Raw genomic sequence first — 17954 nt, forward strand, 5'->3', positions numbered from 1 at the left:
TATCCAAGTTCAATGCTATATTTTTAAACTATATTTGTATAAAGATATATATATATATATATATATATATATATATATATATATATATATATATATATATATATATATATATATATATATATATATATATATATATATATATATATAAGTCGTATTATTATTATTATTATTATTATTATTATTATTATAAAAAGGGGGTTTTACCGTTTAATGACCGGTTTGTCGATTTTAAATAAAGCGTAAAGATAAATGACGATAATATAAATGACAGAATTTAAATTGCGATAAAGTAAATTGCAGTAATTAAAATGACAGTAAATAAAGGTACGGTGAAATATGAAATAAAAGTATTATGCTTATTTAAACTTTCGTAATCATGATGTTTGACGTTTTAATTTTAATTAATTGTTACCTGGGTTAATTGTCCTTTGTCCTGGATTATTTGATATCTATTTGGTTTTTGTCCAAAATAGTCCATCGGTCATAATTATAAAATGCTCGTCAAATTAACCTTATTCTCGAAGTCAAATATTCCAATTAATTAGGGATTTGAACTGTAACAAGGTTTTAATACTTTATTTAATAATTACACCAGGTTATCGACTGCGTGTAATCTAAGGTTTTATTACTTTGTTAACTTTTACACCAATTATCCTTGTATGTAATCCACCCCTGTTTTAATGAGATATGAATATTAATTTACCCACTTGATCAGAATGAATAATCAATTACCCAACCCAAATAATTAATTAAATGATCGTAAAAGATGTCGTATAAATGTCACTAAATAGGACATACATAATCATTTTAATAATTATTAGATTAACTAATTTAAAGATAGGTTCGACAGGTTCCAATGAGTTGTCGCTCAATTAGACAATACCCCCTATCTATTAATAGTCATAGTCCAATGTCCACAAATGTCGGTCTTTTGTCCAAACCTTAATTATGGTACAAAATCTAATAACCCCGTCTTAATATTTAGTCTAACATCACGATTACTTCGGCTCAAATAAGCATAATAATAACTTAGTTACAAGATATTAATTTAAAAAGGAAGAACATAGCTTACAGTGATTATTTATTGCGTAGCGTTACCCGGACAGAGTTCCTGCTTTAAAAACTTACAACATTCGCTAACATAACCTTATTATTATTAAACTTTAATATTAAAATTATAATTAAAATATAAATATAAATATATATTTAAGAGAGTGAGAGATAGATTGAATCTTGTGTGTAATTAAAACGTCGAGCAAACTACCTTTTTATAATACTTGGCCTGCTACAGTAACTCATGCGAGTGCATGAGTTTTGTGCCTTCTGGCCATGCGATCGCATGGCCAGCTGTTCCAGCTCACATTGAGTTTAAACGTGGGCTGCACGTATTTATTTAATATATAACATAATATATATAATTTTATATAATTAATTATATATTATATTATATTCTTGTGCATTGTTGACTTGTAATTTTAGCTCCGTTGCGTCACGCATTCATGTCCCGATTTCGGATTTTCGAACGTCCTTTCGTACGATTTAATATCTTGTACTTTACGTTTTGCGACTTGTACTTTTGTAATTTTGAGATGTTTCTCATCAATAAATTTAACCACTTGAATTATATCTTGTACATTTGAGCTTTTTGGTCATTTGCGTCTTCAAATCGTCGTTTTCTTCTTTTGTCTTCGCACTTACTTATTTTAAACGAATATTACATAAAAATAGAACAATTACAACTAAAAGCTTTACATATTGGAAGGATATTGTGCCTAAATATATGTTCATTTGGAGCACTATCAAATATCCCCACACTTGAGCATTGCTTGTCCTCAAGCAATACAGAACTTGAAATTAAATCACACGAATCACTTCTTTATTCTTCACACTTTATACATTAGTGATTTTGATACGGCGGTATAAACAATGGTAGTAACGATGTGGTTTACAGTCCCACATGACTATAAAAATTTAGATCCTTTAGGAAATTGGATCTTTATGAAAACATTTGATCTTTTGAAAATTCAATCTAGCTTTTACCCTAGATAAGTTTTCCAGAATAACCCTTCACCGGTGTTTGAAAATTGTTTTTGTGGGTTTTGTGTCACCCACTTGCTAACCTTGTATTGGGAAAGCAACACGTCCAGTATACTTGCTCCGTATATTACCTTTCGGTAAACTACCGTCCAGTTGTAAAGGAAAGCGTTGAACAAGCAACTGTTAAGGCAATGTCCCGTGACATGCTTTTGATTATGGTCTATAACGTGTCGGATGCAATTACTATCCTTTGTAGGAGCAATAGTAAATATCACCCTTTAGTTTTTCGGTCTAGCACAAGGTCCTGTCTTCGACCATGCTATGCAACCACCGTTCTTACGGTTAACACCCGATTTGGTTCAGGTGACCTAATGAATTCTGGTGAATTCTTAGGATTTTACGTTCAATGGTAATGAACGCATTGAAAATAGGGTTTCAGAAAACAAATCGGTTTGTAATTTGATCAAAATATTTTCTCGTTCAAGCTCGAGTTTAGATATCATTGAATTCCATGAGTTTGAATTCTCAATCTTTAAGGTCAATCCCAAGGATTGAGTAATATCAGGCTTAAAAGCTGAATTTTAATCTTTAAGGAGATTATCCTTTTCTGGAGGTCTGATTCATTAGTCTTATCAAGCTAATTTGCACGGCGCCCTCCCCATTTTACGAGACAGATCCTCTCATTGTTAGGATAAGTCTGACCACTTGGCGACCCTGTTTGATGCTGAGGTCTGTGGATCTCCAGCTGATTTTCGAGAAAACTTTTCAAGGTTTTTCGTAGACTCTACAACTGGTCTGGACGACAACTTCCTGACCTAAATCAAGAAGCGCGTGTCTTTTCGAAAGACTTTACTTCCTTTTAATGATGGAATTGATTCATCGTGTAGATCCATCTTTTCTTTCAAAAGTATTACAATAAACCGGGTAAAACTGATTAGTTTAGTCCAAAGCAAAAGTACCTGCAATAATCTGTACCAAATATGTGATATGTGTTTTAAAGAACTTGGTAAATTCTTCCCACACTTAGCTTTTATTTATTCTTTTCTTTGCCTTTTTATTCTCCTCTATTCCATTTTAAATGAATTCTAGCATTTTGGGTTGTTTCTCCATTTATGTTCTCTCCGAGGTAACAATAATTTCGGTATTATCACCTAGTTTTATCGTTCATAAATATGTATAAACATGATTTTGAATTCATTTAGTTGAAAATTTTTCAAATTTTCATAAAATTTGGCAATTAAACTAAGTGTAAACTCGAGAGAATTTATAACCCTTCCCCACACTTGAGATCATGCAATTCCCTCATTTGCATGAAATCAGACTATAATTATAAATTCATGAGGGTGATTAGTGTAGAAAAGTGATAAAAATACCGAGTTTGCAAACATATTGTTTTATATCACATTTGATATTTTACGTCTTGTCTTTAAAATTAGTAGCTTTTGCTGAACTTAATGTCAGTCTTTGAAAGTGCGATATTTTACCCTGTTTTGTATATAAGATAAACTACAAACATACATAATATTTTTATTATTATTATTATTTTATAAAATCTTTATTTATTAAAACAATTTAAATGAATAATTTTTTAAAATTTTGTTTCCTTTTACTTTAGGTAGTTTCGGTATGTTTACCTAGTCCGTCCCTCGATAAAATTTAAAATTTGTCGTTTTTAAAGCGATTGTTTTCAAAGCAAAGTTTTTTGGGTTTTTTAAATTTTTTTTTTTATACTTTAGATCAATAAAATTAAAAATAATGATAACAAAATTTTTCGCCCCGCCCTCGGGTAAAGCAATTTCGGTTCCATGACCTAGTCTTCAACTTACGATGAATTTTTAGAAATCATTTTTTAAACTTAATGAAATAAAGTAATTTTTGTTTTTAAATTCACACAAAACTTAAATTTAAAAATGCATATTAATTTTATACAAAACCTACAAAACAAAAATTCAGAATGGGGGGAGAAAACTAGTTCTTTAGTGTCTGCTAGTGGAAAAAGAGCAATCGGATTCCATTCTCAGAACTACATGAGAACAGAACAACTAACCCTAGACAGTGTTTTCTTTTTAGAACATTTGAATCTCCCCACACTTAGGTAGCTATGGTATTGAATTTGTGACTAATTTCATTGTCAATTTCTCTTGGACCATAATCAACTTGCATATCTGTGACTTTTGCTTTAAGCCATTGGTCGGATTCATGTGTAATATCCACAAGTTCAACTAGTTTTGCCTGTTCTTTAGGCGATAGATTGGATACTAACCGGTTACATAACTTAAAGTTCCCCTTTTTTCTAGCATCGCGAATCCGTTTAATAAGTTTCTTCATTGAACTGTTAATAACAGAGTCATTTAATTTTGTATCAACAACGGGGTTCTTTGTTATCAAGTCATCATTAGGTGTTACTTCATTTTCCCCACACTTAGGCATTTTATTATTGCTAAGCACTACCGTTGGAGTTGGTAAAACAACATGATTCTTACCAATCGTTTTTGTTGGTTCAACGGTTTTGGTTGGTGGAGATTTAGACTTTCGACTTACAAAGGTGATCGATTTTTCATCATTACTAAGTGTCATTCTACCCTTTCTTACATCAAATAACGCCCCGGTGGAGGCTAAGAATGGTCGACCTAAAATTAGAGGAATGTTTGAGTCCTCTTCTATGTCAATGACAATAAATTCGACTAGAAAGGTTAAATTACCCACTTGAACGGGTAAGTTGTCAGCAATTCCAACTGGGTGCCTAATGGTTTGATCAAAGAGTCGGACACTCATCTCTGTTGGACTTAACTCACCTACTCCTAATCTCTTATATAATGAAAGAGGCATCACACTCGCACCTAAATTTGCTAGTGCATCATACATGACACAATCACTAAGTAGACAAGGAACAATAAATTCACCCGGATCACCCAACCTGGGTGGGAGTTTTGGTGGAACTATCTTCACCGGGTTTACTTCTATGGTTTTTATTTCTTGCACTTTCTTATTCTTCTTCTTTTTCTTTCCAGAGGTATCACAAATTTTATTACCTATTACTTGCTCATACTCAACTCCTTTTCTTGGAAACAGGATGGGTGGTCTGTATGGTGCCACCACTGGCTTTACATACTCGGGTGATGGTGGTGGTGGTGGTGTAACTTCTTCATTGTTACTCACATCTAAAACCTTCCCATCTTTTGATGCTGGTTTTTCAGAATTCGTTGAAACCATATTAACATTCTCATTCCGAGGATTTACTTCAGTATTACTCAGTAGCTTTCCTTGTTCCCTCTCACTCATCATGCTAGCAAGAGTACCTACGTGTTTTTCTAGATTCAAAATGGAAGCTTGTTGAGTTCTTAATGACTGATCAAACCTCTCATTTGTTTGGGTTTGAGATGTTATAAATTGTGTTTGAGATTCCATTAGCTTTGCCATCATTTCTTCTAGATTTGGCTTTTTTTCTTCGGTTTGTTGTGGTGGTTTATACAAGCTAGGTCTTTGTTGATTGAAAGTGTTGTTTTAAGTTGGTTGGTTATGTGGACCTTGTTGGTTGTACGAGTTGTTGTTGGGTCCATTTGGATTGTAAAGAATGTTTTGATTTCGATTAAAGTTCGGCCTTGGCGGTTGATAATTATTTCTCGGCCTTTGGTTTATGTAGGAAACATTCTTACGTTGTTCCATCGTTTACTCAATGTGACAATCTTTCGTTAAGTGTGGTCCACCGCATTGCTCACAACTGATTCGTATTGCGTGAATATCTTTATTCATCTTTTCCATTCGTCTCTTGAAAGCATCTAATTTTGAGGAAACGGAATCAAAGTCATGGCTAGAATCGGCTCTAGCCGCTTTAGATGAACGAAGGATATCTTTTTCTTGGTGCCACTCATGTGAGTGGGAGGCGGTGTTATCAATAATTTTGTAAGCTTCAGTTGCGGTTTTCTTCATAATAGAACCACCAGCTGCTATGTCGTTGTCTTTTTGTGTAGCAATGTCGATACCTTGGTAGAATATTTGTACTCTTTGATAAGTATCTAAACCGTGTTGAGGACATCCTCTCAACAACTTTTTGAATCTTGTCCACGCTTCATATAGAGTTTCATTTGGCTTTTGTTTGAACGTAACAATTTCTCATTGAAGTCTCACGGCTTTAGATGCCGGAAAGAATTGTTTAAGAAATTTTTCAACTAAGACATCCCATGTTTCAATCGCCCCTTCAGGTAACGATTCTAACCAATCTTTGGCTTCTCCCTTTAAAGTCCAGGGAAACAACATGAGATAGATCTGTTCATCCTCAACTTCTCTGATTTTGAATAGAGTATAGATCCTATTAAAGGTTCGAAGATGTTCGTTTGGATCTTCTTTTAGCGTACCACTATATTGGCATTGATTAGTTACCATGTGTAGGATTTGTCCCTTGATTTCATAATCTGGCGCATTAATATCTGGCTTAATAATGGCGTGACCTTGGCCCGTGCATGTGGCTCTCATTCGGTCTTCCATACTTAGAGGTTCAGTTACTTCCATAATTGAATTTGTTGAATACGAATCACTAGAGAATTCTGATTTAACGGTTTGTAGTTCAGGAGGAATGATTAGTGGTTCAGGATCTTGGAATTGTCCTTGAATATCCTCCGAGTTCTCGGTAGTGTAGTCGGGTTCAAAAAATGGATTATCAGAAATTTGAGTTGGAGTACTTGTTCGACTAGATGATGATTCTAAAGAAAAATCAACGGCGATAATATTGGCTAGATGTCTTAATCGAGTTACAGGTGGTGAACGTATGAAAGGTGGTGAACGTTTTGCTCGATGCATTCACTGAATATCCTATTAGTTATAAATATAAAAATTATATAAGTTATCAAATTAATAGACTTTTCTGATTTTGCCCACGTTTCGAATAGCCAATAGATGCAGCAGGTAGCCAGGACCCTTTAAATCGGAAGCCCACACCTCGCCACTAACAGATCCAACTATTACTACGAACCAGAAAATTTTGGATGTCTATCAATTTAACCGCTTAAAATATTTTTTCGTTGAAAATTAAAGAAAATAAAAAGTCTATGTCCTAAAAACTAGAGCGTCGAAATGAAAAAGAAAAAGAGCGCGTCGAAAAACGTCAAAAAATAAAAGGTCCAAAAATAAAATAAGAAAGTAAAGCGTCGAAACTTAAAAGTCTAAAAACTAAATATTAAAAATTGCGTCTAAAGGAATTAAAGCTTAAAAGGAATTCTATATCCAAAACGGAAATAACTTAATTAGGCACTAAAATCTATTTAAAACTAAAGCGATAAGTGACGTCGTAAAATTCTAAAGCGCCTAAATCTTAATCTAAAGAAAAAACACTTAAGGGATTTTACGGCAAGGCCTAAAAATCTAGAAATAAAAATTAACTACGGCAAAATACTAGTCTTAAAACTAATTACGAACGATAAATATTATAAAAGTTACGAATTAAACGATTAAAATATAAAAATAAAACTAAATTGATAAAAATAAAATTTTACAAAAATTTTATTTTTATATTATTATTTTATATAAGTATTAACTAATAATTAATAAAACTAATGAAAAACTTAAAAATACAAATTAACTAAAACTAATTATTATTATATATAAACCCTAATTACTAATTAATAATAATAATAAATAATTTAAACCCTAAACCGTACCAGCTCTGGGATCAGACCTGTCAGATAGGCTCATGCGGTCGCATGGCTTTATAACTGAATCCTCATACGATCACATGAGGGTCAGGTTCAGTTCACATGCAGGTTCAAAATCTGTAGGTTCAACGTTTTATTAATTTTTTTTTACGTTTTACTTTTTTTTTACTTTTTACTTTATAATTTTACAAAATAAGTAATTAAAATACACTTATATTTTTAAGATTGAAAAAAAATACTTTTATACTTTATAAAATAAATATTTTCGTTTTACTCTTTTTTTTATGTTTTAAATTTTTATTTTTAATATTTAAAACGTATTTTTATGACAATAAATTAAAGCTTAATAATTTTTTTTTAATATAGCGTTTCGCTTTCGGGTCCCCGGCAGCGGCGCCAAAAATACTTGATGTGTGCAGCAGCGTATACGAAATAGTTATATTTTTATTGCGAAATACTATTAAATACGATACAATATTACACAAGTTATTTATTTATTTATATAGTGGATATACCTAAACCTTGCTACAACACTTATAGGCAGTGTACCTAATCGTACTGTAATGTAGTTTTTAGTAAGTCCGGTTCGTTCCACATGGAGCAATCCAAGTTTAACGCTATATTTTTAAACTATCTTTATATATATATATATATATATATATATATATATATATATATATATATATATATATATATATATATATATATATATACAAGTCGTATTATTATTATTATTATTATAAAAATGGGGTTTTACCGTTTAATGACCAGTTTGTCGATTTTAAATAAAGCGTAAAGATAAATGACGATAATATAAATGACAGAATTTAAATTGCGATAAAGTAAATTGCAGTAATTAAAATGACAGTAAATAAAGGTACGATGAAATATGAAATAAAAGTATTATGCTTATTTAAACTTCCGTAATCACGATGTTTGACGTTTTAATTTTAATTAATTGTTACCCGGATTAATTGTCCTTTGTCCTGGATTATTTGATACCTATTTGGTTTTTGTCCAAAATAGTCCATCGGTCATAATTATAAAATGCTCGTCAAATTAACCTTATTCCCGAAGACAAATATTCCAACTAATTAGGGATTCGAACTGTAACAAGGTTTTAATACTTTGTTTAATAATTACACCAGGTTATCGACTGCGTGTAATCCAAGGTTTTATTACTTTGTTAACAATTACACCAATTATCCTTGTATGTAATCCACCCCTGTTTTAATGAGATATGAATATTAATTTACCCATTTGATCAGAATGTATAATCAATTACCCAACCCAAATAATTAATTAAATGATAGTAAAAGATGTCGAATAAATGTCACTAAATAGGACATACATAATCATTTTAATAATTATTAGATTAACTAATTTGAAGTTAGGTTCGACAGGTTCCAATGAGTTGTCGCTCAATTAGACAATACCCCCTATCTATTAATAGTCATAGTCCAATGTCCACAAGTGTCGGTCTTTTGTCCAAACCTTAATTATGGTACAAAATCTAATAACCCCGTCTTAATATTTAGTCTAACATCACGATTACTTCGGCTCAAATAAGCATAATAATAACTTAGTTACAAGACATTAATTTAAAAAGGAAGAACATAGCTTACAGTGATTATTTATTGCGTAGCGTTACCCGGACAGAGTTCCAGCTTTAAAAACTTACAAAATTCGCTAACATAACCTTATTATTATTAAATTTTAATATTAAAATTATAATTAAAATATAAATATAAATATATATTTAAGAGAGTGAGAGATAGATTGAATTTTGTGTGTAATTAAAACATCGAGCAAACTGCCTTTTTTATAATACTTGCCCGGCTACAGTAACTCATGCGAGTGAATGAGTTTTGTGCCTTCTGGCCATGCGATCGCATGGCCAGCTGTTCCAGCTCACATTGAGTTTTAAACGTGGGCTGCACGTATTTATTTAATATATAATATAATATATATATAATATAATATATAATTAATTATATATTATATTATATTCTTGTGCATTGTTGACTTGTAATTTTAGCTCCGTTGCGTCGCGCGTTGATAGTTGGTTCATGTCCCGGTTCCGAATTTTCGAACGTCCTTTCGTACGATTTAATATCTTGTACTTTATGTTTTGCGACTTGTACTTTTGTAATTTTGAGATATTTCTCATCAATAAATTTAACCACTTGAATTATATCTTGTTCATTTGAGCTTTTTGGTCATTTGCGTCTTCAAATCCTCGTTTTCTTCTTTTGTCTTCGCACTTACTTATTTTAAATGAATATTACATAAAAATAGAACAATTACAACTAAAAGCTTTACATATTGGAAGGATATTGTGCCTAAATATATGTTCATTTGGAGCACTATCAGGCTTTATGAGATTGGGCCGAGATTTGGTTCATGATTTTTGTTTGGGCCGTTAGTATAAGATAAAGCCCAATAAATTAATGGATTGACTATTCTAAACTGCTCTTGGTCGTAGTCTGTTTCTGATTCCATAATGAAAACGATGATGAAAATTTATGAACAAGATCGTGATATTGATGGTGAGAGCGTAGTATTATAGATGAAATAAGAAGCAGAATACGGGTTAAAAATATTTATGTTACGAATAAAAGCAAAAAAAACAAGTTAGCTCAGATGGTTTAGGAATGTGTGAGGGGAATGAGAGGTCGTGGGTTCAAGCCCGGGCAGTGGCGTATTTTTTTTATAAGCTTGTTTCTTCAAAGGTTATATTCTAAAATTTTTATTATTATTATTATTATTATTATTATTATTATTATTATTATTATTATTATTATTATTATTATTATTATTATTATTATTATCATTTTTAATATTATTATTATTATTATTATTATTATAATTATTATTATTATTACCCTTTACTATTATTATTATTATTATTATTATTATTATTATTATTATTATTATTATTATTATTACACTAACATAAATATTACTCATTATTATTATTATCATTAAAAATGAGCACTAGGATTATTATTACTATTATTATTATTAATATTATTGTTATTAATATTATCTTTAAAATTATCATTTTTGAAATTATTACTATTAACAAAAGTATTTTAGTAAAATTATCATTTTCATTATCATTATAAGTATTATTATTTTATTATCATTAGTAACATTATTATTATTATTATCATTATCATTATTAACATATAACATTTTTATCCTTTTATTATTAGTATTATCATTATTATTAAAAGTATTATCATTTTTATTATTATCATTTCTATTATTATTTTTAGTATTATTATAATTATTATTTTTAACAAACAAATGTTATCTATATAAAAATATATTACAAAACAACTAATATTACATACTAATATGTTTTTAACTAATATATTACCATTTATATTGATAAAACTTTAATTAAATTATATATCATATATTTATTATAAGTATAATTATATGTAAAGATACTAATTTTAACAAATTATAAAATATAAGTAAACGTAGTTGATTAAATGAGATATGTGTTAATAAATATATACAAATGTTATAGGTTCGTGAATCCGAGGCCAACCCTGCATTGTTCAATGTCGTCATATGTATTTTTACTACAAAATACAGTATAGTGAGTTTCATTTGCTCCCTTTTAAATGCTTTTGCAATATATATTTTTGGGACTGAGAATACATGTGCTGCTTTTATAACTGTTTTACGAAATAGACACAAGTAAATGAAACTACATTCTATGGCTGGATTATTAAACCGAATATGCCCCTTTTTAGTCTGGTAATCTAAGAATTAGGGAACAGACACCCTAATTGACGCGAATCCTAAAGATAGATCTATTGGGCCCAACAAGCCCCATCCAAAGTACCGGATGCTTTAGTACTTCGAATTTATCATGTCCGAAGGGAGTCCCGGAATGATGGGGATATTCTATATGCATCTTGTTAATGTCGATTACCAGGTGTTCAATCCATATGAATGATTTTTGTCTCTATGCATGGGACGTATATTTATGAGAAATGAAAAATGAAAATCTTGTGGTCTATTAAAATGATGGAAATGAATATTTATGATAAACTAATGAACTCGCCAACCTTTTGGTTGACATTTGAAAGCATGTTTATTCTCAGGTATGAAAGAAATCTTCCGTTGTGCATTTTCTCATTCTAGAGATATTACTTGGAGTCATTCATGACATATTTCAAAAGACGTTGCATTCGAGTCGTCGAATTCATCAAGATTATTATTAAGTCAATTATAGTCGTATATATTATGAAATGGTATGCATGCCGTCAACTTTCGATGAAATGAAAGTTTGTCTTTTAAAAACGAATGCAATGTTTGTAAAATGTATCATATAGAGGTCAAGTACCTCGCGATGTAACCAAATGTAATGTATTCGTCCAGATGGATTAGGATGGGTCGTTAGATAAAGGCCAGATTGGTGGTGGTTGAAACACACTTAACTTTATCACCAACTACATCATCTCTTCCAAATCAAGTTCTAGAGTGAGAAACACTTTGAGAGAGAGAAAGCTCGAATCGAGAAGGAAGAAGTTGATTTCGGGCCAAATCACGTGTTTTAAAGTTGTTCATCTAATCACTAGCAACGTTGTGATTGTGGTGGTATGCTCTAATCTTGATTTCCTTATTTTAATTTGTTTAAGGGTTAGGGTTTGGGTTAGTGATGAACATAAAACTCATTTTTGGTGATTTTGGGTGTTCTTGGGTAAGATTGAGTCATGAGGACTCAATAGTAACTAACCTAGGGTTTCAAAGTGTAAATTGGTGGTTATGAGTCTTAAAAGGTTAGTTAATTACTAGCACACCTAGTTATTAAGCAAATGGGTGTTAATTGGGTTAGTGGGTGACCCGAAATGGGTGTGTTGACTTTAACATGGTCAAATGGGTAATAATTGACCTAGTTGGGAAAGATGGGTATGAAATACCCTATTTGTGTATTAGTTAGTGTTGTTGGACCTTAATCACTAGCTTTTAGTGATTTATGATGATCTTGAACTTAAATGGACGGTTTTGGTGTAATGGGGCATTTAATGCATTCAATGCATTTAAGTCATTAAATGCACATGAGTGAATTGTTGGTGTATAGTCCAACTAGTTTGTCTGTTGATTGAGTACTTATTGTATTAGGTACTTTGCTTTGAAGCTTGCGAAAGTATAAAACCGTCACTGAATCGTTAAGGTGAGTGGAATAATTATATGCGTAGGTATATAATGTATTTATTTGCGTAGCGTGAGATGTGAAGTGTCAATGTGCTAAGACACCACGTTCACGTAGTGAGTGAAGTGTCGATATGTTAAGACACCACTTGGGGTGAAGTATCGACGTGTTAAGATACCACCCCAAGTAATATGAAGAGTGAAGTGTCAACGTGTTAAGACACCACTCGAGGTGAAGCATCGACGTGTTAAGATGCCACTCCAAGAACTATGACGAGTGAAGTGTCGACCTGTTAAGACGCCACCCGGGGTGAAGTATCGATGTGTTAAGATGCCACCCGTGGGATATGTGTACGACGTGTTAAGTACTCTAATGGCTGTTATGAACACCGATGGGAAATTTGAGTACCATTCCTTGTACGATTAGTTAACCATGGTTATGTGTTGTAGTATAGCATATTATATCGTTAGTGTTATGTGCTATTGTTTGTGTCGTGATATCGTGGATTTAGCATTGTACTTTGAGATGGTATGCTAATTTAAAATGCTAGCGTGTATGAGGTATTTGTGTGAGTGTTTGCAAGTAGGTATATTATATATGTATGTGTATAATTATTGCATTCACTAAGCGTTTTGCTTACCCTCTCGTTGTTTACCTTTTTATAGGCTCCGGCGTGGACAAGGGTAAGGGCGTTCGTTTGGATTAGTGATCTTGCTTCGTTATGTTAGGAGAAGCTTTTGGACGTATAGTTTTTTTTTGAAGTTTGATCAAGATTCGGGTAGTTTAACCCCCAAACACCATGCTCAAAGTGTAGTTTGGAATTTAAACTAATGTGGTCGAAACTTATATTTTGTACGGAACTCGTAATTCGTCATATGTTGGCCCGGTTTCGTAAAACTTGTTTGATCATTGAAACGTGTTAGTTTTAACTATTATAATATGATGTGAAAAGAGTTTCGTCTAAAAGTGTCGGGAAGTGGAAGATCTTTAAACAGAAATTGAACATTTTGGACAGCGACCTGCCAGCCCTTGTGCGCGCCGCGCACACAAGGGGTTGCGCGCCGCGCATCCTGCTGATATAAAAAAAATAAAAATTTTGTTGGTCTGTTTTCAGTTTAATATTGGGTTGGGTTGTTACAAATGGTATCAGAGCATGGTCTAAGGGATTTAGGCGACTTGAGATAGGTGCCTAGACTTAGACTTTATTGTGTATGCGTTATATGCGAGACTTGTAGGAGACGGGTCAGACCGGGATTGGCTAGTGCTTAGGTTTATGTGAACTAACCTTGCACTAATTGTTTTGTGTTGTAATTGCAATTATCAAGCGAGATAGTGTTATACTAGCAAGTTAATACGACGTGCTCGTGTAATAATGATTAGCTACCATTGTTACGGGTTCATATCATGTCAAACAAGTGATGTACGATGATTGTTGAGCAAGATGGTCCAGTGAGGTGTATTTGTATGTATGTGCTATGTTTTTTCGTTTCATGGTTTAACCTATTTCCGTTTTATATAATGAAGATGAGAAACGGACATGATACCAATGAAGGAGGTACGAGAGAGGACTCTGAGTTTACGGCCAAGGTTGAGGCCATTTTGAAAACGCATCACATGGCCTTCCTTGAGGACGTTAGGAAGATGTTTCTAGACTCGATTGATGAGAAAGTAGTCAATCTAGTTAATTAACAAGTAAAGGTTGTTCTACAAGAAGATAATGTGGGAAGGCGGGACTTCTTTTATAAGAACTTCAAGGATTCTCAACCTCCCACCTTTGAAGGTGAATGGGACCCACTTAAGTGTGCCCGTTGGATCTCCGATATGGAGGGGGCTTTTCGTACTTGTGAATGCCCTCTTGATAAGAAGACGAGGTATGGTTGTAGCATGTTAAGGGGTGATGCAAAGTTGTGGTGGGACGCGAAAATCCAACTTTATGGTGAAGAGCAATGCATGGAATTCACTTGGAATGAATTCAAGGCGGAATTTTTCAAAGAGTACCGAACTTCAGCCGATCTTACTAGACTTAAGGACGAGTTGCGTGCCTTGAAACAAGGGTCGATGGATTTGAACACTCTCAAATCCGTTTTCTTGTCAATGATCCAATTTTGCCCGGAGTATGTCGGGAATGATAAAATGTTAAAGGAAGACTTCAATTGAATTTTAAATGACCACTATCAAGAGAAGATTAGTGTAACCATGGTGAAGACTTTTGATGAGTTGTTTGATATGGCCAAAGGTTTTGAGGCGCTCTTCTTGAGAAAGAGTGGTTTTACTTTTGGTAAAAGAAAATATGAAGGTTCGAGTCAATCGAACTTTTCAAGCAAGAAGAACACGAAGGGTTCCGAAAGTGTTGGTAGTATGAAGAAGAGTGCTTCCGGGGGTTTTTCTTATTCGTGCTACAATTGTGGACAAAAGGGGCACATGGCTCGTGATTGTCCGAACCAATCCGCTACAAACAAGCTCACTTGTTTTAATTGTAACAAAGAAGGGCACCGAAGGACGGAATCTACCGAGTTGCGGGGTGATCATGTTAAGAAGTTGGAGAAAGCGGCTGGTACGGCTCGGGGGTGAAATTATTTAATGACTAATGATGAGGCCAAGCAATCCAACGAAGTTGTCTCAGGTACTTTCATGGTTAACTCTAATCCGGTAAGGATACTTTTTGATAGCGGTGCTAATTTATCGTTTGTGTCACCAAGATTTGTGCCTAAGCTTAATAAGCTACTAGCTAAGTTAAGTCATCCGGTAGAAGTTGAAATAGCGGATGGTAAGACGGTGCTAGGGGTTGAAGTGTGTAATGATTGTAATGTTGTGTTTGGTTCCGAAACTTTTAAAATCAATCTTATCCCGATGACCTTGGGCGATTTTGAAATTGTTGTTGGTATGGATTGGCTCGATCGTTATAGAGCTGATATTGCATGTCATGAAAAGTCTATTCGTGTGAAGACCCCAAGTGGGGAGAGTTAATTATTCAAGGCGAGTAACGTAAAAGACTTGTGCCATTATGCACTTATGCACGGGCGCGTCGTTTCCTTAGTGGTGGTGGCATGGCTTTTCTTGCTCATGTAGTTGATACTCGTGAAGAGCCACCATCCATTCGTGAAATTCCGGTGGTTAGTGAATTCGAAGACATTTTTTCGGATGAATTACCGGGTGTTCCGGCGGAAAGACAAGTTGAATTTCGCATTGAGTTGGTTCCGGGGGCTACTCCTATTGCAAAAACTCCTTATCGTTTAGCACCAACGGAAATGCAAGAGTTGTTAAATCAAACCCAAGAGTTGCTTGAAAAGGGTTTTATTCGACCGAATGCTTCGCCATGGGGCGCTCCGGTTTTATTAGTGAAGAAGAAGGATGGTAGTATGCGGATGTGCACCGATTATCGGGAGTTGAACAAAGTGACAATCGATAATCGTTATCCATTGCCTCGGATTGAGGATTTGTTTGACCAACTCCAAGGTGCGACGTATTTTTCTAAAATTGACTTACGGTCCGGCTATCATCAAATGCGGGTCCGTGAGGGAGATATTGAGAAAACGGCTTTTCGAATGCGTTACGGGCATTTTGAATTTGTAGTTATGCCTTTTGGTCTTACGAATGCACCGGTGGCATTCATGGATCTTATGCACCGAGTGTGCCAACCTATGTTAGACAAGTCGGTAATTATGTTCATTGACGACATACTTGTCTATTCGAAAAGTATGAAGGAACATGAACGTCATTTGCGTGAAGTATTGAAGACGTTGGGGAAGGAGAAGTTGTATGCTAAACTTTCCAAATGTGAATTTTGGCTAAGGGAAGTTCAATTCCTTGGCCATATTGTGAACAAAGATGGTATTCAAGTATATCCGGGGAAGATCGAGACGGTAAAAAGTTGGGGACGACCGACTACGCCTACAGAAATCCGAAGTTTTCTCGGGTTGGCCGGTTATTATCGTCGGTTCATCCAAGACATTTCTAAGATCGCTTCTCCATTGACGAAGTTGACAAGGAAGAACGCGAGATTTAATTGGGAAAATGAGCAAGAAATTGCTTTCCAATTGTTGAAAGAGAAGTTATGTCAAGCTCCGGTTTTAGTGTTGCCGGAAGGTGTAGAAGATATGACGGTTTATTGTGATGCTTCTTTAAATGGGCTTGGGTGTGTTCTAATGCAAAGAGGTAAAGTCATCGCTTATGCCTCTCGATAATTAAAGGAACACGAAAAGAGATATCCGACTCATGATCTTGAATTGGCGGCGGTGGTGCATGCTTTGAAAATTTAGCTCCACTACTTGTATGGTGTCAAGTGTACGATTTATTCGGATCATAAGAGTCTGAAACATCTCTTTAACCAACGAGATTTGAATTATCGTCAACGTAGGTGGATGGATGGGGTAAAGGATTATGATTTCGAAATACTTTATCATCCGGGTAAGGCGAATGTGGTCGCGGACGCGTTGAGTCGAAAGAGTCAACATCCGGCGATACGAGTAGGATCGTTACGCATGATTTTAAACTAACAATTTTCTTGTAAAGCTTGGTGAGATTCAATTTGAAGCTTTTGTTAACAACAAGCATGAAGAACGAATCGTGGGGCAAACAGAGTCCATTACCTTAGACCCGCATGGTTTGTTGTCTTTTCAAGGAAGAGTGTGGGTGCCTAGAATGGGAGATTTCCGACGAGTGCTACTTGATGAAGGACATAAGTCAAAGTATTCCATTCATCCGGGCGCGACAAAAATGTATCTTGATTTGAAGAAAGAGTATTAGTGGCCGGGCATGAAACGTGATGTTGTTAAGTATGTTGAACAATGCGTCACGTGTTTGCAAGTTAAGGCCGAGCATCAAAAGCCGTATGGTATGTTACAACCGTTAGAAATCCTGATATGGAAATGGGAGCACATTACCATGGATTTCATCACAAAGTTACCTAAGACGGCGAGAACCCAATTTGATACGATTTGGGTGATAGTTGATCGATTGACGAAAAGTGCTTTGTTTCTTCTCATTCGGGAAACGATATCGTCGGAGGCTTTGTCGAGGTTGTTTATCAAGGAGGTGATATCGAGACACGGGGTTCCTATATCTATTGTTTCGGATCGGGATACTCGTTTCAC

The 17954-nt window shown here is 33.9% G+C and overlaps 1 non-coding gene across 1 annotated transcript; it reads left to right on the forward strand.

Moving 5' to 3' along the window:
* The first annotated feature begins 6055 nt into the window (after positions 1 to 6055).
* LOC139886796 (small nucleolar RNA R71) lies at positions 6056 to 6162 on the forward strand. The gene has a single exon (XR_011772661.1). It is a non-coding gene; the product is annotated as a small nucleolar RNA R71 (small nucleolar RNA).
* The last annotated feature ends 11792 nt before the right edge of the window (positions 6163 to 17954 follow it).

The sequence above is a fragment of the Rutidosis leptorrhynchoides genome, chromosome 1 (genome assembly GCF_046630445.1).
Source record: "Rutidosis leptorrhynchoides isolate AG116_Rl617_1_P2 chromosome 1, CSIRO_AGI_Rlap_v1, whole genome shotgun sequence".
Lineage (NCBI taxonomy): Eukaryota > Viridiplantae > Streptophyta > Magnoliopsida > Asterales > Asteraceae > Rutidosis > Rutidosis leptorrhynchoides.